General features: G+C 42.8%; 1 protein-coding gene across 9 annotated transcripts in view; it reads right to left on the bottom strand.

Annotated features, from left to right (window-relative positions):
• Window positions 1-25,298, bottom strand: part of rpl38 (ribosomal protein L38) — a 1,167,099-nt gene that overhangs the window by 78,387 nt on the left and 1,063,414 nt on the right. Inside the window, exon 1 of one of the 9 annotated variants that reach the window (XM_051939336.1) lies at window positions 11,124-11,136. The exons of the other annotated variants lie outside the window; for them this stretch is intronic. The gene's annotated coding sequence lies outside the window, so the exon portion shown is untranslated. Of the gene's footprint in view, window positions 1-11,123; window positions 11,137-25,298 lie in introns of those variants that run through there. 9 annotated transcript variants of the gene reach the window in all.

Raw genomic sequence — 25,298 nt, forward strand, 5'->3', positions numbered from 1 at the left:
GCAGTTTTGACGACTTCAGTCCCTCTGACCTTTAGGAAGAGTTACAGACCAACCAACAATTCCATTAAACTGATTAATTACTTTTGAATGCTTTCAGGGAATTGGCCACTGGGCCTTTATTGTGGCTAAAAAGCACTCAGATGATTGGAGTTAAAGCTAAGACATAAATGCTTTCTAGTACTCTGTTGAAAGACAGCTCATCAGTCCACAGCAGCTTTCTTGGACGGCTACATGCATCTTTTAACATTTGTTGTATTTCACATGCAGCTCTAATGAAGCAGAGCCTGTGAGCTGCTGGATGCCCTCTTAAACCCACAGCGGAGGATTGGAGTTGTCAGACCCCAGTTCATTGTTTTTGGTGCATCCAGTCACCTGAAAGCCGTTCTGCTGCTTGTTGCCACCGCTGCCATCAGCATTTCAGAGTCCTCCTCGCTGACATATTAACCCCATCGTAGCTCATGTTGAAAACGGCTCGCTACCACATCAGCCTGATAATGTTGTTTCAGAGTTTGAGGAGCCAATTACTGTGTTCTGCTGGAGGCATTACCTCCACATGCCAGCATTGTGCTCGCATACGAAACAGCAAAATGAATGCATAATCAGAAACATTATGAAGGTGCATGGTGTAGCTCGTGAAATATAAATCCACCGCGTATCACGCCAACAGAAACTCGGGAGTCTGTTCTGAAAATGAATTTGATGCTGGAATGAAATTTTTCAAACACAACCCCAATTCTAAATGATTGAATTCATGTTCTTTGTAAAGTCTCAAGTAACTTCACTGCTTTTAGAGGGTTTTTTCTCTTTGTTGTATGTTAGTTTAGCAGTAAAATCTGTGTTTTCTGTGTTTTTGTCTTGTAAAAAAGCAAATATGCTGCTGAACGCCGTTTCTCACTGCTTGTGGGGGTCTTTGAGTTTGGTTTCTGCTCTGATGCTGCTCTCAGGTTCCTCCCCAGCTTAGTCATCTCAGGCCATCATTCCACCTTCAAGGTTTGTCTGACACAAGTTTTATGATGCTTTATGCAAGTGCTTCACTGCTGATATATGTATATGGACTTCAATAGTGCAGATTTTCATGGGCTGAACTGCTTCTGCACGTAACTCCTGCGAGCTAGATTTAACGGGCGGGTATTCTTTATGCCAGGTCCTGTAATGTCATGTTCAGGGATTTGAGGTACTTTGAAAATGGTGTTCTTCTTCTTTGGCCAGACAGACTGAAAAGTGAGTTTCTTCTGCTACGCTGGCATATCACCGACTGATCCATCCATCCGTCATCCATCCATCCATCCATCCATACATACATACTTCGTCCATCCGTCATCCATCCATCCATTTGTCCATCATTCGTCTGTTCGTCATTCATTCATTCATCCATCCATCCATCCATCCATCCATCCATCCATCCATCCATCCATCCATCCATCCATCCATCCTCTCTGCACCGTTTAGTCCTCATCAGGGTCATGGGGACTGGAGACTATCCCAGCTGACTGAGGGTGAAGGCAGGGGACACCTGGACAATTTGGAATTCCCAGTTAACCTGAGGATGTTTTGGACTGTGGGAGGAAGCAGAAGAACCTGGAGAAAACCCACACGGGGATCTTCTAGCTGCAAGGTGAAAGCACTAACCACTGACCCACTGTGCAGCCCTGCCTTTTGAAACATGCTTTGAATGGTAATCTTACTAATAATTCTAATTGCCACAGATTGTATTGGCATCTGATTGGCTTTGTTTCTGTAACTTGAAGGGAATTCATTAGTATACTAATTACATCACGCCCTTCCATGTATTCCCTTCCTCCCTAAGCCTGCTCATGTTCTCCGCTTCATGCCTCTGATATGCTCACCCATGCTCATTTCCAATCTAACCTTATGTCCATCTAACCTGCTGCGTCTCACCTGCTGCCATGCTACATAACAATGATCGATAACATCAAGGGTTGGTATTCTTGCTCCTCACCCCATGCTGAGTTGGTGCAATATTCACAAAACATCTGTAGAATAAAGATAGCCTGGCTGAGTCAGAAGAATCTCCAAATGTCCAGAGAAATTTTTGGTCCCAAGGTTAATTCACAGAACATTTACCCCTGAAGGTATAGTCTTAGAAAGTTAGAGGAGTCCATAAAAGACCTGCCAATAATCAGTCAAATCCTGCAGGTAATTTACCTCTTCATACATGAAACATTACACCATCCATAGTGACATGGTTCAACTCATTTTATTCATTACAAACAGTTGCTTGCAGCAGTTTTCTGAATAAGTTCTTATTTAGCAGAGGTGAACTGCAACTCTTTGGAGATCATGGCCCCTGAGCTTCACTCTTCCTTACAGGAAGTGGTGAGGTCAGGGCTGTACCATGAATAAATATGAATGAATGAATGAATGAATATTCTATTTGACTGTCTTTGCATTTACATGACCTGTCCCTCGTAGGATTTTTCAAACACGGTAACAACAAACGTTTCCTGCATGTCGAGCACCATCATCTGGTATCAGCATCTTCCACACACAGACGTGGCTCAAACATAAAGATCCTATAAATAACACATAATCCTCAGACATATACGACGTCTGCATCCATTAATACCCCATCTAACAGACACCTAACCACACTGAATCAAGTGTGAACAGTTTACCCGGCCTTTCCCTTTCTTCAGAATGATGTTCTCCATTTATGTATGACTTTCTTTTACCTGAGTCCTCTGATGGAAATACCAGATTGGATTCACACATTGAATAACTGCAGCATTCATTTATGGTTGAAAAAGATGTTATGAAGAATGTATTTACGAGGTGTAAAGACAAAGTAAAGAGCTGAATAAAGTTGGCACATGTAACCCTGTAAAAAAAAAAAACAACTCATTATGCAACTTTCTGATCCACACATAGGAGTGGCTGCGTGCTATTTTTAGTAACGTGATGTGAAAGCATGTAAAATGCATCAGCAAGGGGTGCTTTTTTTTATGCAGGGGGAGAAAATAGATATAGCTTGGGCTCATTAAATCAGATTTCACCTTTCCAGAAAGTCGACAATGCTGCTCATTAAGGCGGTCTGCCACCTGTGGAGCCTGGACAACTCCATAAAGAATTGAAAGGCGACAGAGAGGATTGGACATGATGATAAAGGGGCAGGCGTGGGGGGGGAGAGAAGAGGAAAGGAGGGGAGGAACTGCTGCGGAAGAAAAGGAACGAACAAACAAGAAGAGTAATGTCTTCAGTTACCGCGCTTTATAGATGATATTCAAAGCGTGGCCCTGCATTTATCACAGCACTGCCACTGAAACACATCAGGTAATGGCACCCAAGGCTTTCTGTAGCACATGAATAAAAAGGAAACAGAGGCGGGAGTGCATGAATGAGCAACTCACGTGCTGGCGAATGACAAACAACGAATTGTGAAGAAAGACATGTCTGCTGTGTATCCTCTGCCATATTGTCTCATCATTCTTTTAGCTCCAGATTATGGGGCCTCCCAGTTAATTGATGCGTAAGAGATGCTGTCTTTTCCACTAGTTTTCCTGGATGAGGCGAGCAGGAGCCCATGGAAGGGGAATGAGGTGGTGGAAAAAGGTGAAAAGCAGCTCAGGATGACACATGTGCAGGAAGGACTGGGGAGACTTTCTTTTCCAGTGTCGGCATCGACACCGTGGCTGCTGAATGTCATGCATAGATGCTCTCATTATGATACGGTGATGCCGATGAGTCACGCTGTTCAAACGGGATGTCACTTACACTGAGGCTCACAAACAGCAGTGATTAGCATTGAGGATGTCGCTGTTTCAGAGCTAACGGTCTCCTGCTGGGCTGGCAGGCTTGACTGTCATAAGTGAAAAGAGACTGTAGAGCTAATAAAGCTGCTGGTTTTATGATTCCTCCAGAAACAGAAAGCTAAATCAATGAAGGAAAAGATGTAGATGTCTTTGAGATGTGTTACTGTGGTGTAAGAAAGGGAAAAAAAGTTGTAAAATCCTGGTTTTATAGCAGCCAGCTTGCCCATACAAGTCTCATTAAACAGTCACTTGATTTTATGTTGAGTTTTATCCATTTCTCTGAGGTGTAACTGAACAGCCACTGGTGGTGTGGAATTGACTGATTATCCATCTGGCTGATTATCTTTGCCAATATTTAGCATTTGTCCGATTATGGGTATTGGTACTTTTATTATCGGATGTCGATAAATGAAATGCTCTGCTTCAGGTCTGATGCAGCTCCTCTCTCTGTCTGTGGTCTCTGTGGTCTCAGAAATGTCTCTAAAGCAGCAAAAACTGAACAAGAAACCCACAAACCAGGAAATTAACTACTCTCACAGTGGCCCAGGCTATGCTAAAGGCTAGCGGCTAAGTTTGGAAGCAGCCAGAGATTATCCTGAAACGGGGTCTGGGAAATAATCATTAGTATCGCTCTAAGATATGGACCTAAAAGTGATACAACAATGAAAGATTAAGGAAAATAGTGAAGAACAGCAGACTACAAACTGATCAATTCCACATAAACGGAGGACAATGTTCTAATTTAATAACTCCTCTTTCAACTTTACATATTCAATTATAGTTGCCTTTATTAACAAAGAAGTCTAGCCATAAATGACAGGTTCTCTGCCTCATTACACTCACTGTATGTCTGTTTCAAATATCTATAATTGGTCTTTCTTGATTACCAATCATCGACATCAGGATTGGTTGATCCCACTCCAAAACATGTTTTTCTGCATTCTGGCTGTGGTTTCCTGCTTATAAACTGTATGTTTGCATAACTGATCCAAGCAACATGTCAGGCTTCCATCAGAAGAGCAGTTTAGCTTTGACTGACTGAACCTCTGTCTTCTATGGACTATAATGGAAGCGATGCAGCTCACACCAGTCTCACTGGACCTCCATCTGCAGTCAGGCATCTTCTGCAAACATGAGATCGCTGTATGCTGTCACTCAAAGAAGGGCTTATATGCATCTATGGCATCCACATATCAAACAGCAGAAAGGTTCACAGATAAGAAATACATTCCCTTCTTTCCTTCTCTGCATTAAGCACGACCCATTCTGAACTCCACCATACATGACTTACAGTGGTTATTATTCACTAGTGGTTTCTGCATATTCCTCCAAGCTAAACCTCCAAGGCACAACACATCACAGAAAAACAGCACCGTATATGCAGACAACAACCATTTATTTTTACAGAAGCAGCTGCTGGATGGTTGTTTCAGCTGCTGGATGGTTGTTTCAGCCGCTGGATGGTTGTTTCAGCCGTTGGATGGTTGTTTCAGCCGTTGGATGGTTGTTTCAGCCGCTGGATGGTTGTTTCAGCTGTTGGGTGGTTGTTTCAGCCGCTGGATGGTTGTTTCAGCCGCTGGATGGTTGTTTCAGCCGCTGGATGGTTGTTTCAGCTGTTGGGTGGTTGTTTCAGCCGCTGGATGGTTGTTTCAGCTGTTGGGTGGTTGTTTCAGCCGCTGGGTGGTTGTTTCAGCCGCTGGATGGTTGTTTCAGCTGTTGGGTGGTTGTTTCAGCCGCTGGATGGTTGTTTCAGCTGTTGGGTGGTTGTTTCAGCCGCTGGATGGTTGTTTCAGCTGTTGGGTGGTTGTTTCAGCTGCTGGGTGATTGTTTCAGCCGCTGGACGGTTGTTTCAGCCGCTGGACGGTTGTTTCAGCTGTGAATGTTTGGATATCCATGTGGCTCAGTGTGAAGAAGAGTGTTGTATTTACCTTCTTCATCCTTTTACATCCAGCCTGCTGATGTGGCTCCAGACCTTCTGGTGATGATTAGTAAACTGTGAAACGTGTCCCATTATGTGCTGTAGCTGTAGACTGGGGGGTAATGTCCATAGTGGAATCATCAGGGTGAGGACATCTGTGGCTCCTCATTCCACTGCAGGGCCACATACAATCATCATTTATTTTCATTTTTAGCACAAAACCCACAGCTGGATTTGAAACACAATTTATTCAGTTAAAAAAAAGCCAAATTAGACCATTTATTGGAGGGAGATGCTGTAGAAACTGGAAATAAGTACATTTTCAACTTTTTGACAGACTAGTAATGTGGGAAAATAACCAAAACAAACCTTAAAATCATATTTCATCAAAAATCACTGTATTCTATTTGCCTCATTGAAAAAATCACCAAAAGGAAATTGTTTGAAGTGACTTGATTTTGTAAAAAAAAAAAAAAAAAAGAAGAAAGAAATAGAAAAGAAATTCTGCACTCTTAATTGCAAACAAGAAGGTTTTAGTAGTTCAGCTGCCGCCTGCAGTCACATGACAGGTAAAGGAGTTATCAGCTGAGCTGCAGGCAGTGTTTACACAGAGCAAATAAGAGACAATAAGGAAAGGAATTACAAATGTAAGCAGTAAAATATCTAAAGTTTGATGAACTACACCGGTGGGCACCTGGAGAGATGTGACACATGTTGATTCCTAGTTTTGCATTTTTGTAAACCAAATACATTCAATGATCATTTTTCATATTTATGGCATTTTAATCTTGTTAAACTGCACAGAGGAGACTTTTGAAGACCTCTCTGCTTACAGCCTGGTTGTCCTGTTTCCATAGAGGTGCAGAGTTTTATGCAGTGAAAAATGAGCCCACAGTGAGTAAAACTGTGACAGAGGATTAACGGTGGCTAATGGACAAAGCAGCCTTCAGCTACAGGTAAACAAAGACCAGGGGCCTCATTTATAAAGCTTGCGTACGCACAAAACAGGGCTAGAAAGTGGCGTACACCACTTTCTACGCAAAAGTTGTGATTTATATAAACAAACTTGGCGTGAGAATGTGCGCACCGGTGCACCAACTTTGATGCTTGCTTAAGCACATTTTGGAGACAGAGGGAACGGCAGTGCCGGAGGGTGAAGTGGTGAACTGAAACCAGATTGATCTCAAACCTTTATTGTTATCACATATTAGACTTGTAGAGCCGGATAATCATAAACCCTCATTGTTGTAGATGTTCATATAGTGCGCCATTCGGCCGACGACTGTATTTGCAGAACTATGTTCATATATCAACAGGAGCGGATTGAACGTTATTTCATTCGGTCGTTTGACTGAAGGGCCGGTATCTGGGGCCGGTGCGGTGATCTTTATTAAATAATTTTGTTTATTGATCACCCGGCGCCCGTATGGCTCATCGGGGAAAGCAGAAGACCCATTTGTAGGGGTGGTCTCTGACGCAGCGGCCTGGGTTCGGTTCCTGCCTGCGGCACTTTTATGCATGTCTTCCCCCTACTGTTCTCCCCATTTCCTGTCACTCTTCACTGCAACTATCACAGTAAAAAGGCAAAAAAAGTAAAGAATTTTGTTTATTTATCCATATGCGGCCGAATGGGATGAGCGTCCACCCATTAATCAGCCCTGTACAGGCACACATGCTTCACACCACAACCCCCGAGTGAAAATGAATTTGTCTATGTGAACCGAAAAAATGTACATTCAATCAGTGTGCAAATTATTTGTACATCGGACATGATCATAACAAATTTAGTGGCAGGGTGTCCTGGGTCAACACATGATTCATTCATCCTGACGCACAGCAGTGAAAAGACTGCAGGGGGCGCTGTGTGAAATGCCGTGGATCAGCAGCTTATTTATATACAGATACATTCACGAGTTACTTTGCATTGACCATTCATGGTAAAATGTGGGTGTGTTGTGGGCGGAATGTGAGGTGGATCCACCTGTGCAATCTTCCAGCTGGTGTCTGATTTATCAAGAAATTGCATGCAGCTGTGCTTACGCAAAGTTTTATAAATCAGGGGTGAAGGGCATACGCCCTTTTCGTATTATCGGCGTACGCAAACTTTAGTATGGATCCTACGCAATGTTTTATAAATGAGGCCCCAGGTGACTAGACACACATTGGGCCTACATTAATTTAAAACCTACTGTAGGTTTGAATAGCTGCCAGCAGGGAGGAGTTAAATAGTGGCAGCACCCACTGAAGTTCATCTCCACCTCCTAATATCCAAATAGCTCCCTGCAGCCGCTCAGCTCATCCCCTTCATTATCACAGCACGACCAGCTCACTTACAACCGTCACAGTGTCCTTTCAGACTCTGTGTCGCATCGAACAAACAAACGTAGGACGTTCCTTTCTTTGTTAAACAGCCGTAGCATCACACACAGTTCATACGGTGCAAATTCAGACCCAGTTCAGGTCATTGTGATCTTACAGAGCTTTAGTACACAAAAAGATTTTCTACAAGCCAACAGCCGAGCTGCTGAAATGACTGGATGGAGCTCAGGATGAATCCATCAGAGCTGCTGATATGTTTTTATTTCCTGTAAATGTTGTGATGGTTTAAAGTGAGTTACCGCAGACAGTTTTCAGTTTTAACACCTCAATGTGATGATATTTGCAGTAGTGGCATTAAAGTAAGCACGAACAAATCTGAACACATAAGAACATAAAAAAATAATCTACTAATGAAAACCGTATTTATTATAATCAGCTTCTGTTTTTATGAATGGTAAATCCAAAACAGCCAAAAGGTGCAGAACATTGACAAATAAAATGCAGCAAAACTGTGAATTCTGAGACTTCTCCTTTGTGCTACCTGAGTATTAATATAATTAGATTAAATGTGAGACGCCTGACTCTGAAATGCCACCAGTACAACAGAGGTGAGCCAGTTATAAATATCACAGAATTACATGTTGCATTATTATACACTAAGTTAACCTGAAGTTAATTGTGACTACACAATTGGAACTTGTTTCTGTATTTAATGTTATACATGAATCATAAGAAATTCACCTAAAGCAGTTGCTAGGTGCTTTTTGCTCCCGTCACATGTGACTCAGTGTGGCTCATTTTTCACTGCGATACAAACATCCTGACGTCTGTAGAACCGGCACAACCATGACTAGAAGAGCAGAGAACGCAAAATATCATTCTGTGCAGCATAATGAGGTCAAACTGTCATGAAAGACAAAAGTTTGAATTTTATTCACAATTTATTTTATGGAAAGAAAAAAGAGAAATCTACATTTATGGCATTTTTCAAACCACCCACAACTGTATTTAAAGGCATTAGAGAAGATTTAATTTCCTACGACTTTGAACGTAGCACACACAACCTCTCCCTCCCCCCCCTCTAACCTCCCCCCTCTTAACATTTACGAAAAAACGCCCCCCTCCATAAACTTGCGTAGGACTCGTGAAGTTGTCTTTTACGGCTGGGTCCCCCTGGATCTTTATCTGCCATTATGTAAAAAAAGATGAGCAAAACAAGTCTCCAGCTAACTACGAAGCTATACCAAAGCAACACATACAGAAAACACGTAAGTCCAAGGCGTACGTAATCTACGTAACTAGGCCTGAGCCGGAAGATTTTTGATTGACAGGAAAGGGAGCAAACCAAACGCCTCGGTCCGAGCGCGTTGATTGGCTGATGTTTTTCAGGTCCTGCCATGTCCACAGTTATTTTTTTAAAATTTTTATTCTTTTAGAAACCATACATACAAGTCCACTAAAGGTCAGTATATTCATTTTATGTGAATCAGACAAATTAAACAAAAAACACATCCTCCATAATGCCTTTAATGTAAAACTCTGCACACTATATGTGTTTTACTACTTGGATTTTTCTGATTCTTACTTCTGCAATTCTACAGTTTCATTTAACAGACGCTTTTATCCAAAGCGACGTACATCTGAGAGTAGATCCAAAACAAGCTGATGTAGTCAGGAGAAACCTCTGGTATCTGATTGGTGTGAACACAGCCTGCAGTTCAAGTTTTATCACAGGACAGGGCCTCATGGTGGATCTTTTTGTTTGTTTTTTTGCATACAGTATATTTTTTGACAATTTCTAAAATGAGACATGTAGAATAAAGTGATTTTAATGATGTATCTGCAAAGCTTACATTTGGTTCATATTTCTGACTGAATGGCACATCACGGATGAGTAGTTCAAGGACCATCAGAAACTTGAACTTCCACGGTTATTTCTGTTTTTCCAGCTTCAGGGTCTGAGAAATGGTGCTCTTTTGGTGATTTCTGAAACAAAAGCATGTCTTTCAAACCTGCCAGCAGCGTTTTGGGGTTCGGAGGGTTAATTGAAGCCTGAAATGGTCATTATGTTAAATTGAGCTCATCAGTCGGCTGTCAGATGTACTACAGAGGAACCAAGTGGTCACTTTGCTGTGGGGGCCACTTGAACTTGAGGCCTTTTCCTGTACAAACTCTGGCTGGACTGGAATAAACGACTCTGTAAGACTGAACTGATGTCGTGAGATCTCAGAGAAAAAGGTATTTCTGCTGCTGCTACTTAAAACCTTTTGAGCCTCAATCACTTTGGAATTATTATAGTCTCCTCAAATGTCAGTTTGAGTTACTAATATTTAAATTGTCCAGAGACCAGCGCTGCTCTTTCTCCACCTCAGCTCACAATCTCATCAAACCTTTAAAGGAGCAGGATGCTGATTCCAAAATGTGAATTCAGACCGTCAGTCTCTTCATTATTCCTCGGCAGGAGCTGAGCTGAATGCGCTGCCCTCCGAGTTAAACATGCAGGAGCTGGGTTTATTTAAACACTATCTTCTTGGCAAACAAACACTCTTTTCTCGACAAACCTATATTTGCTGGCCGTCCGCTGCTGAAGGTGGAAGCGGGGAATATTCTGAACACACAGAGCAGCGTTAGACCTGCTGCTGTATGCTGAATGCTGAATGATACTGGATTTAGCCTGTTTATTCACAGTGCTTACCTTGTGCATAATATCCATTTCTAATGAAGGTGTACCGAAACCCACTTCTGGCTGTGATCAGAGAACAAACCCTCAGGGAACAACAGCTGAGAACAAAAATGGTATTTGGTTTTGGAGTCACATTCAAACTTAGAGATGCCTATAGAGACAAAATCACAGGCTCAGGTTTGTGTTTCTATCCCTGTGAGAACCCACAGAAGGCTTTTCCTCCCTCCTCACCATAAACATGACCTAAATCTAACTCCAGCCTGAACCCTGAAGCCCCCACCAGCAGCATGCTGCTCCTAACTCAGCGGCAGACGTCCATTTCTGCAGTCTTGGATGTAAAATCGCTGATATTCTATCACACCAACCACTTTCCAAAAGCAGGTGTTGCTTCATAACTGGTTGGCCACTCTTGGCTGGAGATCAGATTCTCACATCAGTATGCCCGAAACACACATTCAAGTGAAGTGCTGTAGTAAATGCATAAATAGTTACTCATTTTATGTCTCTATTGACAGCAGAGTGCCAGCAAATGTGCTTGAAATAGAAAACCTGAAGCTACTCATGTCTTTTCTGATTATAAACTGATTTGTTAACATTTCCAATACAGGAAAATTGTCTATTGGAGCTCATTTTAGCTAAATAACTGTTGTACTGGTTTACCTAATTAGTACCAGAGGCCTTCATCCATCCATCTACTAGCAGTAGTAGTTAGGAAGTTGAATTTAAGGACCACAAAGTGATGAACAATTCAAGCAGAATCACAGGGATGGATTGGTGAAAACAACCCATTCTCCACATCTTGTGTAACTGAAGTACATTCTACACTATATGTGAGTGATCTTTCTCCTAGACTGTGTTTGTCATGTGTCAGAAAAATGTTCCAAACCAACATATCTGTGGATGAGGTGGGACTCATCACACTGGAAACCAAGAAAATGAAGGAGAAGCTTCAAACATGCTTCATAAAGGTTGTATTTTAACCCAAACTGTGCTAGTTTACTGAACTTAACCGTGTAGTTTTGGTGTCAAAATGCAACCGATTAGTTATTAGTGAGTGACTGCAGAAGAATGCCATTTTCTTAAAGCAGACCATGTAGTTTTGGAGCTTAAAACTTTCAAAACAAGCTTAAGTAAACGAATAACAGTTCCACTTGATCTCTGGGGTTAAAGTTGCCTCCCTAGTAGGACTTTATGGCACCTGCTGGAACTGGAAGCTTTTCCTTCTCTGCCCCAAGAGACAAACTTGTTTCAAAAAGTTGTACAGAAACCTAATGATGTGGAACCAGGGGTGCAGTGATCAGTCGGTGAGAAAAAGCATGCCACATAATGAATTGCCAGCTCATTATAAGCATTCCTTGTAGATCATTCTAATGCTGGTTAAGTCCAGTATGATTGCCTCCCAGTAGACCAACCTTTGGTGCATTTAGCATGTAATCCAACCACGGAAAAGATTCTCTTTTTCAACCACTTCTACTTACTAAGGTGCAAACCTCCATCCTTCCCCTTATGTACAATTAAAGTCTAGCCAACTCACTGAGACAGTAATTTCACCTTTTTTCCCCATGATAGCCTCAGTCCTCATTGGCATGGAGGATTCTAGTGTTGAGCAAATTCCAGGAGAGATGTTCTCCTCTGCTCTTCAGAGACTATTTTTTTCCATTTGCTCTTCGCTGCAGGGCTTGTGTTCCTCTACCTGTCTGCTTTTCTACCTACATGACAAAGAGCCCAAGGCGTTCACTCGGCCTCCAAACTCCCCAGATCCCAAACCGATGGAGCATCTGCGGGGTGCATTATAACAAGCCCCGATCTGTGGAGGCCCCGCCCTGCAACCCATAGCACCCAAAGGATTCACTGCCAGACACCACAGGGCACCCCCAGAGGTCCTCAAGTTTTTATTGGCCAAGAATGACCAGGAGTCAGTAGGAAGTGATGCATCTGCCACTCAATTAGAAGTCGAATACCACTGGTGAAAATGAAAAAAAAAGCCTCAAACTGTTCCTCTTCCTCTGTCTGTTCAGTTGTTTGTAGGTGCTCAGGATTCACAAATACCTGGCCGGCCTCCATAATAATATGGCTGCAGCATATCTTAAACTGTGACCGAGGGAGCAAAAGAGGCAATTAGCATCTCCCTGCCCTCCTCACTACCACCTGTGTAGCCGAACCGGCATGCAGGTGGCAAAGGAGTGTCGACCTGACGGTGTAGTAACAGACAGGTGTGTGTGTGTGTGTGTGTGTGTGTGTGTGTGTGTGTGTGTGTGTGTGTGTGTGTGTGTGTGTGTGTGTGTGTGTGTGTGTGTGTGTGTGTGTGTGTGTGTGTGTGTGTGTGTGTGTGTGTGTGTGTGTGTGTGTGTGTGTGTGTTGAATTACATAAACGTCTCTGCTCTCTGTCCTGACAGCTCCACAGATGAAGCGGTGCTCTTTAGTATTCCTCCTGACCCGTCTGCGCTGGCCGGGACACACCGAGTGGAGATGAGCTCAGGTGTTGGCTCTGAGATTGAGAAAAATGTGTGCAGGAAGTTGTTAAACTGATAAATAATGTATCTTGCATTTTAATTTCTAAGTGATTTCAAAGTTCTCCTTAAAGTTTTCAGCAAATTTGTTTCAATCTGGGGATTAAATCAAGTTCAACTTTGCTGGTCTTTGATTCAGAAGCTCATCTATCATCCATTGTGGCATTTGTGACCTTTTAGTCATTTTAAAGTAGGAAATCGGCTAAACTATCCAGTCCAATTTTATTGAACCCTTCTCTCTGCGGGTATAAACTGCTCCACAAAAGACACATTGTTTGCAGACAGCTGTGGGACAGGAATAAGCAGCCAGGATACTGACTTTAGATTTTGGCATCACAAATCAAATTTGGCTTTAGCAACAAAAACAAACCTGAAACACTTCAATGAACAAAAAAGTTGCATCGGCACTGAAAATAGTACTGGCATCGAAAGAGGTGTTTCTGGAAGACAAAACACAGTCATTTAAAAGTTCTTAATAAAAACTAGTATTCATTATTTCTGCTTTCAACGTTGAGGACAAAGGGAGGAAAAGCTCATTTCTGTGGGTGTGTTTTTAATGGTCCACATGAAACTCCCAAACAGCTGAGCCTCTCTGCTGTCACTTCTTCACATAGAGCCGCTGGTTTGGCAGAGATCCACACAGCCAAACCAAGGTCAGCTTGTTTATGAACAAATCAACTTTTAATCAGCATGGGGTTTGTGATAGGAACTTGAAACAAGGGTGCATTTAACTTTTTAATATGTTCCCATGAAATGAATCCACAGTGGACGCCGTCGTTGGTCTCGCCTCTTCCTAATAAACTGATAGCTCAATATATAAACAATCAGTTAGGGAATAAAGGGAAACAATCTAGGGAACTAAAAAAGAATTTCTACTGTTGGACACTTATCATTCCAGGGAACAGTGGCATCTACTGTACAACAGTCTGGGAGGAACTAAAGAGAATTTGTTGTAGTTTTTAAGTAATCATTATTATATTATAGGATGCATGGGCATGTTCTGGAAAGGCAGCTGATATTGCCTTCAGTAAAACTGATGTTGAGGGATGCTGTGGAGATGTTTTGTACAGTTATTAGGTTTGTTTTATGAAGCCTCTATGAGTGTGATGTGGTATCACAAGTAGGCCTACTTCACAAAATAAACAGTAACATGGAAAATACAACCGATCTGTGGATCCACTTCAATATTTGATCGCTGGAGTCCTCCCCACCCCCAATAAAAGCATGAAAGAAGCACACACATTTTTATTTAATGATTATACACAAAGCAACAGTTTTGACACAAACTAGTGCACGACAGTTAACCACAATGCAGGAATCCAAGCGTTTGATGCCCAAAATGTCCTGTACGACGACCCCCTGCTTAATGCGTCCCCTACAACGTTCAAACAAAACCAACACCCATGCCGAGAGCAAACGATTGAAGATCTAATGTGTGCAAAACCATCAGGGACTTCAGTCCTGTAACCCCAGGAACGCTGGCCAATAACACGACAGTGTGACGCCCAAACATCTCTCTAAAACTCATCTGAAATACCATCATGACCACTTAGGCAAAGACCAAAGCACAGACCCTGCTAAGTCTGACCCTTGGCAGCCTGGAATCTCTGGGTGGCACCACATTATGGGATGCAGCTACAGTTTGGGCGTCCATTATCTCAGCTTGATACCATAAACGCAGAAAACCGGTCATTAAAATTTGAAGCACCGACTTTTAATCTTACTGTGGAATCTGAGTTATGAGTCTTAAGTACCAGAAACTGAAGTGGGTCACAAGACAAAGCAGGACAGAAGCAGCAGAGAACAGTGAGGATGCTGCCTGACTTATTTATCACCTTCAAACTCCAGCAGTCATCAGTGCTTTAGAACCTAATCGGGGCCTTTTTGCATTTGGACCCAAGTCATAGGAAGGAAACTCCCCGGGGGAACACAGTAATTCTTACAAACCCGCAATCAACTCGTTAAAACCCTGGTGCTTTCATAATCAATGACTTTGATTGGCACTTTGCAAATAAGGCATTGTGCTGCTGATTAGAGCCACTGCATTCAGGGTACCAGTCATTTCATTAGTGTCAACAACAAATTTAAAACTCATTTAGTCGCTCACCGTTGCTCCACAGTCATATTCCTCATCTTCCTTCAGTGTTTGTAGTTTTTGCCACTGTAGTCAAATCAAATCAAGGCATACGTGTTTATGCTTCAGTCACTTACCTACGAAAGATCCAACCTCTCAAATAACAGGTAACATCATTACAGAGTTCTGCTTCCATACCATAATAAGCTTCATTTTGAACTTAACCTTTTATCCTGTTTATCACCGTATTTTTGTACCAGTTTTAATGAAGCACACATAAATAGGCCGTTTGTCTTGATTAATAAGGTTAAAGGAATCCTAATCATCCAACCTTCCTGTGTGCTTTTGTTGCTTTGAACCAAATGTATTCAAGTCTAATTTTCTCATCGCAGTTGATGAAGTGTCTATCAGCGACACATAACGGTATCGTTTCATCAGCCAGAAGTACCTACACACCACTTTGGTTTCATGCTGAGGTGGGTGAAGACGGACTCCATCACCCAGAGAGGTTTATGTTTAAAGGCATAGAACACAAATTAAAACAACAGACCTGTACTGCACTGTGATGGGATTAAACCACACTTCTTTTATCCCTGCTCAGTATGTCTGCTCTGTTAAAGGCATTATGGAGGATGTTTTTGTTGTTTAATTTGTCTGATTCACATAAAATGAATATACTGACCTTTAGTGGACTTGTATGTATGGTCTCTAAAAGAATTTAAAAACAAATAACTGTGGACATGACAAGATCTGAAAAACATCAGCCAATCAACGCGCTCGGACCGAGGTGTTTGGTTTGCTCCCTTTCCTGTCAATCAAAAATCTTCCGGCTCAGACCTAGTTACGTAGATTACGTACGCCTTGGACTTACGTGTTTTCTGTATGTGTTGCTTTGGTATAGCTTCGTAGTTAGCTGGAGACTTGTTTTGCTCATCATTTTTTACATAATGGCAGATAAAGATCCAGGGGGACCCAGCCGTAAAAGACAACTTCACGAGTCCTACGCAAGTTTCTGGAGGGGGGCGTTTCTTCGTAAATGTTAAGAGGGGGAGGTTGGGGGGGGGGGGGTGTTATTTCTATCATGTGCATTATGTGATTACTATTGTTTGGAAAACACATATGAAGAGTTAATTTGCAAAAATGGGTAACTTTGTTTTCAGAAAACTCATTTTTTATTGTTTACTTGAGATAATAATAATAACATTAATAATTTACTTTTTTATGTATTTTTCTACTGAGTCAAATCCACTCAACTTCAGTTTGATTGATTTAATCTCAAGTAAACAATAAAAAAAAGTTTTCTGAAAATGTATCAAAATGGAGTTATCTGTTTTTGCAAATGAACTCTAATACGTGTTTTCTGCTGTTGGTGAACTTATATTAGCACAGTTGAAGTTCTGCTTGTGATGGCGTTGATGAAACGTTCCTGGAGATGATTTATGTCTCTTATCTTCACCTGATACACCACGGTCTTCAAGTGCCCCCAAAGATGGTGTTAAATGCATATTCTGGGGTATCTGAAACATAAAAAAATTATATACTTTATATCTTTTGTCAATGGAAACTTATGGCCCACCCTGTGCATTAAAATGTAATATGGACACATGAGCGGAGATTTTGCTTCAACGTGGGGGAGACACAATTAAGTCTGGGATAATTTAAGCAAAAAATGCTCAATTTCCTGCAGTTTGTGCCCTCTTTGTATCAACTTAAGGTGGAAACTTTTTCTAATATAAATAAGAAGAAAAGAATTGCTGCTCAACGGGCTGTAAAAAGAAGACAAACCATGTATTTATGAATACAGAGCAGAGAACAGGCAGGTATGCAGGTGGCTTTGTGCTGCGTGTGTGAATCAGTGTGTGGGTGTGCATATAGAAAGTGGTAAATTGTAGCACGAGTTTTTTTCTCTCTTTAGAATGGCAGAGCTCTCATCAGAGGGTTGTATATGTGGCAGCGTAATGGGGTCACGCTGGATGTGCAGGACAGGCAGGGGCTCTATTTCACAGGTTGAGAGATGGAATGTGCAGGGTGGTAGCTGGAGCAGGCGGTAGAAGGGTCTGAATAATGAATTTTCTCTCTCCGACCTGTCTGCTTTGCCCCCCCCCTCCTCAAAAAAACTCCACTTGGATATTAAAAGGTGTCACAGACCCTGCAGTGTGACAGCAGAGCCGGTGGTAATGATACCAGGAGAGAGTGTGTAGGAACGGTGTGCACAAGTGAAACGGGACAAGCAGATGAAGACTGACAGACTGATATGAGAAGCCAAGTGTTTTGCCATGCGCTTGCCAAGCACGGCAAGTTCCGATTTGTCCAATTATGGTGGTTTTTTCCACATGGACAATGACAGCATGAGCCTTGTTTGTACGGGACGATGTGTGGAAACACCCCGAGAATACGCTGGAGACAAAACAGCCCCCCGCTGTGTCCAACGCCGTGACAAATTCTGCTTCCTCCTCCTTTCAGGTGACAACCGACGAGCATTCCTAAGCAGATTAGACACAAACAACGCTGGCCAACCTGCAGTTTTACCTGAGGGGGAGTTGTTCGACATTCTCTCCGCATAAGAACAAAAATAAATAAAAATGGCACAAATCAGTGCCTTGCTTATTAAAAAAATGAGTTTGTGTTTGGAATTTGTTGCAGAATATCTGGTGTTAAGTGGGCATGAATTAATAATTCCACATAAGCTTCAGAGCATAAAAACAAATTAGGTTTTGGAACCAAATATACAGAAGCACATTATTTTAATTATACTGTTTGCTTCACATTGATAAGAACATTCACTGACTCCTGCAGGTTTATGGAGTGTGTCTGAAGAGCAGATATGAGCATCTGTTTGCTCTTGAGAACTTAAAAACTGCAGAATATGCATGTGAGTAGTTAGTTGGTGATGGGAAGGTACAGACTGTAGGACCGAGTTACATCATTAGTCTGCAGCCAGGCTTAGTGGAAGAGCCAGGCAGACATCCTGCATTATTGAACCCACAGACTCTGGTGGAGATCCGGCGGGTGTGAGGTAGCTTCTCTCACCGTGGTTTGAGGCAGCACAGCGTGATTACCTATTCAAAGCATCCTCAGCTCAGCCAATCAGCCGAGGAGCAGCCAGAGACTCGGCTGATTCCGACACGGTGGCTTTGGGATCCTCGGTTCAGCTCACTGTCATGTTTGGGCGTCTTCTTTTTCTTTCTGTCCTCCTTATTTTGCTTCTGTTTTGATACCGCCTGTAGACGGTGCACGGCCCTGGTACGAGTGCTGCTCTTCTCTGACAGAACAAATTAAGCCGAAATGACAGACGAAAGGCCAAATGGCTCCAGAACGGCACAAAGGAAAGTGCTGTTAATGAAAGTCTCTTGTTGTGAAAATGGGGAAACCTCAGCGGTGGCGAAACCTTTCCATGAATATGCAGCGCCTCAAGTCAGCTGAGCTTCTTTAGCATACTAAGAGGAGGACAGCTTTTAGGAGCTGCTGCGCTCGATAAGGGCAACTGTTTTGTAGGAGTTGTAAATGGTACAAATGTGCTGTAGTTTCTCTTTTTTTGAGGCTTTTAAGTTTTAAAGGCAGGGTGGAAGGGATTTGTCGCTTCATCCATGAACTAATGTGAGGTGAGAGTGGAGTTTTCTATGGAGTGTATTAACCAGCTACTTAAAATGAGGACTGTAATTAAAAAGATGACAGCTTTATTAACACATGCAGAGGAGAGGAGTACTTGATTAGCAGAGAGCAGCTGATTTACATTCTTATATGCGTGAGGAAGTCAACCTGCTCTCTTTAAATGCGATGCACTGCAACTGCTTTCACCGGGAACATTGTCAGAAGCTGTCAGCAGCTGTTACAGTATTTTCTGCCTGTCCTCAAAAAACTATTCATTGTTTATAGAGCTGACAGTTATTTGCAGTGAGTGGGTGGTCAGCGGCATGATTATTGCACTGATGCTTGAAAAACAAGTGTTACGGGGTGAGAGAGACCATTTATAAGACCTTGTTTACTCTTTCCTGCCTGTTTTTTTCCCTGTGCACTATATCCCCGCTGAGAGACATTTTTCAGTATCCCATAACAAGGCAGACAGCATCTGGCACAAAAAGAAAACTCCAAACTGAGTTTTCCCTTCGACTGTGGCAGGCTTAATCCTTGTAATTCACTGTGAAATCAGATTTGTGGTGACAAAACCAAACTGAGATAAGATAGCATTGTAATTGTCTTGTGCTGTCAGTCAGAGCGGATTGAGGTGGAAACACACACACACACACACACACACACACACACACACACACACACACACACACACACACACACACACACACACACACACACACACACACACCTGGGGAATTAATTATGCCTGCTGTGCTTCTGCATGTAAGGCAACTACAGACTGGTTTTCACATACTGACCACTTTAACATCATGAAACTGCAGAATCTGCGACTCTGGGAGCATCTCAGCAGAAATCTGCATTATTATTGTTATTTTCATTATTTTTTATTTGGTTATGTTAATGCCTGAGCAATAAAACAGCAGCAATATTCACGAATGATAGACACTTAATAAGAAGCAATAAGAAAATAGTGAGACTGCTTCAGTTAAATGCATCAGATGCAGATGTAGTGGAATATTCTTTGGGTAAAATGTGCCAAATGCTGTCAGACTGAAGACCTGAGTTAAACATATGTCTAAAATACATAATGATGATAATGTTTTGATGGTATGGTGTGTGTCTGTGGAGGACACACACAGTCTAACCTGTAACTCTGGTGTGAAGATCCATGCTTTTTATATGTGGAGAACTCAAGCAGTATAACTTTTAAAAGATGTGTATCAGAAACATAATACATAAAGGTACATCTGTCTCAGAATAACAGGGCAAAGTCTGAATATGTTCTCTGTAAAACATGATTGACCTGTTTTTACATCTTGACCCATGTTGGTCAGTGTTTCTGTTCCCAGTGTTTTATTCTGTCTAGTTTCACGTCCATGGAGACGCTTTCCTTTTCTTAAAGCATCAGAAGAGTCTGACTTACACTGGGAGTCATAATGAAGGACAAAAAGTTAGAGAATGCAGCACAATCCAAGGTGGAGTACAACCGGAGAATGGAAACAAAACCGTCTGATAGCGCCGTGTGACGACGTATTCATCCGCTCTGCTCATCAACTAGTTCCATGTAACCAGTTCTGATGTAACGATGAAACGCTGTAGGTCGAAGACGTCGTAAGTAAAGGACCCCTTGTACTTTTTTTTCCAACAGAATTTGAATATGACAAACATACCTTTGTGTCTCCACTGCTGTTGGTTCTTCATGTTTTTTTATGAGACTTTTATTTTACTGTGTATCATTAAAAAGTCAGTGGACTCACTCATAAACCATTTATTTGCGCCTGGCACTGTGACTGCAACAACCACACGTTTCTACTACTGCATGACTTTTTAATTTTTGGGGGGAAAATGTCTCATCCTATTTTAGGGAAGCTTTGGGGTCCCTGATCATACATTAATAATAAAATTTGACCCCCCACCCCCCCTCAAGCAGATGTGCGACAAGGGTAAGAAAACACCAAGGTTTTCTAAAATAAGTTATATTCCTGGAACAAGGAAAATACACAATGTTATCCAAAGTTTTTATTTGATCAACAAATAAAACATTCAAATAAACAAGCAATTCATTATGAACACATTGCTGAATAGAAAACAACTGGCCAAGGATAAAAACACCATAATAAATCTATTTCAGGTATTTTGGCACTTTCCTAAACAGAATAATCAGGAAGCACATGTTCTTTATCCACTCACATGGAGTTACACTTGCATTCACACACATGCACACACACACGAACACACAACTGACCCCTGATCACACACAACTGATTCAGGGATCTGTCTTGTTTATTCAGTGTGGAACTTCAGGAAGCAGTTGCGATCGGGGGTAAAGCAGAGGTGGGCATTACATTTGCGGCACATAGCTTTTGGTGTACCATTGCACCGTGGCACCCTGCATATCCCCTTGTCCCCGGTCATAATGAACCAGTGAGCTGTTTGATCCAGGCGGACATCTGGGACTGGAATGGGAGCTGTGGGTCCTCTCTTCATCTTCTCCTCATATGCGCCAGCAATGGACAGGCTGTGACGACTTCTCTTCTTCTCCAGGCTCTTCCCACTTTTGCAGAGGCCCTCTGCAATGTATGACTTGAAAGTATAAAGCTTAATTACCTCTTTCTTCCCCATACCACTGCCTTCACAGTCTCTTCGGTAGAGCAGCCAGGTGGTGATGATGATCATGTCCAGGAGGTGGTAGTTAGTGTTCTGGAGTTTTCTCCATCTCAGGAGGTGAGGCACTTCAGCCACCTCTTCATGTTCATCTCCTTGCTCTTCCTCTGTCTCAGACTCGCTGTATTGAGGCTGGTTTTCTCCTGAACAGAAGAAAAAGGAAGCACATATTAGAAACACACAGATATACAGTCACGCGCACGCACGCACACACACACACACACACACACACACACACACACACACACACACACACACACACACACACACACACACACACACACACACACACACACACACACACACATGTTTGTTTTTCTATACCGGTGGGGACTTACCATTGACTCCCATTCATATCTAACTCCTAACCCTAACCCTAACCTTAACCATCACCAAATCAATGCCTAACCCTAAACAAACGTTTTTTCATTTTTACATTTTTTATTAACAACAATATGGCCAAGAAAACGGTGTTGCTACCCGTGGGGACCTCATTTTAGGTCCCCACCGTAAGACAAGTCCCCACCTTTATAGCAAATAGTCAGGTCAAAGTCCCCACCGGTATAGCAGAAACAAGTACACACACACACACACACACACACACACACACACACACACACACACACACACACACACACACACACACACACACACACACACAGAGTTACTTTTCCAACTGACCCCTAACTGCCCCCTGAGCCATGAAGTGTCCCTCAAACCTGACTCAGGGATCCATTCCTCCTGGTCCGTTTCCTCACTGTCCTCGCTGTCTGTGGGAACGGCCCTAACCTCAAAATCCTCCCGCTTCCTTCCATAAAATGTATTAAAATCCATGTCCTGCATAAATATCATTAGATTGTAAAGTAAAAATATTGACTATGATCATTTATGCATAAAAACACATCTCCATACGTACACATGCAAATGCATTACATTGCCTGAATAAAACTGGGCGAGCTGCACAATGTTGCCTTGAGGCAACAAATGAAAAAACACAGTTTTAATATATAAATAAAAACAAAATAAGTATTTAAACAATCAAACAAGCTTCCCTGTACACTCATGCACATGCACATATTTTTTGGTATAAAGGTATTCAATTTTAACATGTTAAAAAGTGAAATGACTCTTACCAATCTGTAGCATGTGTCTCATGTGGCTTGACTTCCTGAACGGACTGCTCCACCCCCAAATAAAAGGGTACACCCACTTCAAATGGTCATTTCATTGGACAGAGATGTGTCTGGTAGTATTATTTTTAAAAAAATTAAGACTTCTTTTAAAGGGCCAGTGTGGGATTGTAAAATGTGGTTTGTTGCCTGAGGGCAACGCTTTGCAGTAGAGGGTTAACAAATATACTGGGAGTATATTATTAAAAAGTGACACTCAAAACCAATAAAACATTAAAAATGCTGGTCTGCTAGCCTCTTATTCCTTCTCCGAGGCCTCCGAAGGGACGTCTTCTACACCGTGAGGTGTAGAATCAAAGCCGCTCAGGAGTCCAGCAGCCACTTTGAGGTTCCTCCTCTCATTAATGTCTAAATCGTGTTGCCGTGGGCTCGGGTGTGCGGTTTGGCAGGGCCTGTTCTCTGGGACGCTGCAGCATCACTTGGACAGATGGCGGGAGAAAGCAGCTGTGACTGAGGGATATACAGCGGGGCCGGAGAGCTAGCTGCAGCCACAGCACTGAGCCAGCGACGCAACCTCAAGATGGAGAACAAAGAAACAACAGAGCGTGCCTTTAAACTCGACTGTGTTTTAACATCGCTGGGCGACGCGCTGCATTCTCTGATGTCAAGTGAAACCCATCAGCTCTCCCAGAACACACAGGCTTCAGTCACTCCTTTTCTTCCAGTTCTATCCAGGTCTTCAGAGCTCCCAAACAATCCCATAACCAAGAAAAAAAACTACCTTGACTAGCTTCCTCTGATATCTCCAAGTACAATATATATTTATAGATATAAAGTCCAGCAAAAAGAAACTTCAGGCTCTTTCCTCGTCCCAGTTGATGTGCTGCTTGGCAGAAAGGATGCATAAGAATGAGCAGTTAGCAGCGTTTGGAGTCCAACTGGGGGGCCAGGCTTGAGAAATGAGCTGGCATTTACAGATAGGCAGGCACAGACTGATGGAGTCACTCTGAGGGGAAATTTTCATTGCTTTTCTTGGGGGGTAAATCATGCTGTATAGTAAAAGGAGGCGAGACGCTGAGAAACTGTGGGCACAAGGAAAGTGTGGGACTTCTGCTGAGCACGATATTCACAGCCGAGATGTCTGCTCTGGCATGTGATTTCCTCATCCCTCACGTTACTCCTCACTCCACTTTAGATCGCGTTCTGGTTTGATTTTTCTTCATAAATCTCATGGATTTTACTCGGTCCCTCGGAGAGAGAAACTCTTGCTGCATATGTCTTTTTATCTTCAGGTGTTCTGTTTGATTCACAGATAAGAGGCATTTTCAGGCATTACCATGAAACAGAGCTAAGCTTCATGCCTTCAACAACAACACATCTTTTGTCTTATTTCCTTTCTAGCCGAGCAGCTGCTTCCCCAACATCCAACCCAAATATTTGAAGTTCTTTTGGGGGCACTTAGGACGACAGCCCAAGTTGTTCTGCTTGAAAAACAGCCATTTCTAATTAAGCGTGGTTTCCAAATGAAGGCAAAGGCTCCAAATGGTTGTCATTAAGGGCTGGTGTCAGAGCACACAGGTTAGGCCTATTCTCATTAAAAAGGTTCTGTTTTTCCACCAAATATAGGGAGGGAAAAACAAACAAAAACAAACCAGGAGCATGGCGCTGAGTGCGATCATTTCTGTATGCATCTTTTGTGTTTACGCGCTGGTGTTTGTTTGCAGCTGCCTCAGCGAACAGCCTGAATCTCATTTACAGTCCGAGAGGTCACTTATTGACTGAATGAAACCCCCTGACAGGCCCCAGACAGAATGGAAGCTTAACAAGATTACTGTTATATATAGCAGCGGTAATGGGAACCTCTCTGGAGGTTCTGCTGCTGCTGATTTGTGCCCTGCTACCCAGATTTTGAGCATTTTGCACACAGTCCCCCTCCGTCGGGAAACTCCTGATGCATTACAGCTGCAATGGATCAATCAATCTAGCTACTCCCCGGCTCTCTCTCCAGCCTCGCTACCTGTCAGGACTGTGATTCCTCACAGGGCCTCGTGCCCGGGGCTGCCCCAGCACGCCTGTCCACCTCCACCGGCCAGTTAGGGAAATGGGCTAACTGAATGGGCACCTTGTATGTCTCCTCCGCCCTCACCGCCGGTCATGTTAAAGCAGAACGGCTAAAAGGGGCCGGAGGAGACAGTGGAGAATGGGGGCTCGTGTTGTGTCGACACGCTTGTTTTGATTAATGGACTCCTCTCTGCTGGTGAGTGACGAATTATCAGAAGGCTGGATGGCTCGTTCATCACTGTCAGAGCCGGGCCTGCTAGCGTGGCGTATCCGGTCCTGCAGCCATCTTATCGCTCCCACCTGCTCCTGGAGATTTGCAGGGAAAAGAAGAAGCGAGGACGACGCAAAAAGACCCGAGGGAGCGCAACTGAGACTTTGACATTTTGGCGGCGTGTTCAGTCACCCTCCTGGCAGCCATTACTGAAATGGACTTATCCTGAGATTTACTGTATGTTTACTCAGATAACCCGACTGGTGAAATGCCTCCGAGCACGCCGTCACCCACTAAACCATTACAGCATGATTGAAGTTCATTTCAGCGGGCGGACGGAGAAGAGGGAGGCGATAAGAGTCTT

Source organism: Acanthochromis polyacanthus, chromosome 19 (genome assembly GCF_021347895.1).
Source record: "Acanthochromis polyacanthus isolate Apoly-LR-REF ecotype Palm Island chromosome 19, KAUST_Apoly_ChrSc, whole genome shotgun sequence".
Lineage (NCBI taxonomy): Eukaryota > Metazoa > Chordata > Actinopteri > Pomacentridae > Acanthochromis > Acanthochromis polyacanthus.